This window comes from Pseudophryne corroboree, chromosome 10 (assembly GCF_028390025.1).
Source record: "Pseudophryne corroboree isolate aPseCor3 chromosome 10, aPseCor3.hap2, whole genome shotgun sequence".
Lineage (NCBI taxonomy): Eukaryota > Metazoa > Chordata > Amphibia > Anura > Myobatrachidae > Pseudophryne > Pseudophryne corroboree.
In genome coordinates this window covers 82500719-82502165 of record NC_086453.1, presented here as the reverse complement: position 1 = coordinate 82502165, position 1447 = coordinate 82500719, and the positions used below count along the sequence as shown (strand labels likewise).

The following is a 1447-nucleotide window of genomic DNA, read 5'->3' as shown; positions in this document are numbered from 1 at the left end:
AGCTTTTGTTTGTGCCCTGTTTTATTACCCATGTGTTGTCAGTCTGGTCCTGCAGTATGTCTTGTTGTGTCACTCGTAGCATCTATTCCACCATGTTATACATGTACCGTTGATGTTGCTATTAGCGGTCACTTCAGTATTTCAGCCCTGCCTGTTTGTACGTCTGTAGCCGGCGCCGTTCGGTGGTCTGGTCCTGTATTCTGTCTTGCTAAGAAATTGGTAAATCTGCACAGAATACGGTATTAGTAATGTTTATAATAATTTAGTAATTTGTTAAACCAACATTATGCTTACTGTACAAACAAATAAATTCAGCAATGGGTTGGTGGTGCTCCCGGAAAATAGTTCAGTAAACTATATGAAAAAAGGTGGTCTTAAGAAAGAGCAAAAGACAAAAGCAGCTATATGCCTTTTCCAGGGCACACCTGCTTATTATATATATCCAGCTCAGGGGATCAATCCCTGTTGAATCATCATATTTATATGATTGGTCTCCTATTTTTCTCTTTTTTTCTTATTCAGCATTATAACCATTAGAAAAATATGAATGTTTGATATTCAGTCACAGGAACATTTAGTATATGCTCTAAGAGAATATATTTTTTTGCTCTTTGCACAAATGTGATGTAACAATAGGAGTTTCATATGGGGGCAAAAAACACCCATTTAAATACGGTGTGGCTTTTCATTACACAGAATTATTTATATTTCATTCAGGGGACTATCCCTGTCAGATTATCATATCCATAAAATCTGCCTGGAGTAACCGCACACTGGAATTGATTGCACATGCTGGAGATTTACTCACATACGGTCAAACCGTACTGAGTATGCCCAATCTCGTCTGATCTTGGAAGCCATACACTGCAGGGCCTGGTCAGTACCCAGTTGGGAGACCACCAGGGAATACTAGGTACCGTAGGTATTTTACTCTCACATCATTTGAGTCTTTCCAGTTCTCTGTGCAGTCCCAGACATTCAATTTTTTCACTAATATTTAATTCTGATATTCTGACATGGGACAGCTGAACCCAATGGAGCAGGTTTACTCACACAAAGATTTTTTCAATCCAAAATTGGAGTAATTTCTGGATCACTAAGGGATTAAACATATTTTCGCCTCTCTAATTGTTATCGCCCAAAATTTGTTAGCAATTATCTATATTCGCTTTCTCCCTTTTATCAAGTATATCTCAATAAAAGTTAAGTATTAATATATTCATATTTTCATAATTCATCACTTTCTTATATTCTTTAAGTGTGCCCTGGAAAAGGTATATAGCTGCTTTTGTCTTTTGCTCTTTCTTAAGACCACCTTTTTCCTGTATTCTGTCTGCCTGTGCTGCTGCTGCTCCGCAGTCCGGTCCAGCAAGTCCATTTGTGAGTTCCTTTATTGCGTGCTATCTGGTCCTGTATTTGGCTGTATTAACTTTAGACACTTCCAGGG

The 1447-nt window shown here is 38.1% G+C and overlaps 1 pseudogene; it reads left to right on the top strand.

Moving 5' to 3' along the window:
* The first annotated feature begins 806 nt into the window (after nt 1-806).
* Nucleotides 807-925, top strand: LOC134967165 (5S ribosomal RNA; annotated as a pseudogene).
* The last annotated feature ends 522 nt before the right edge of the window (nt 926-1447 follow it).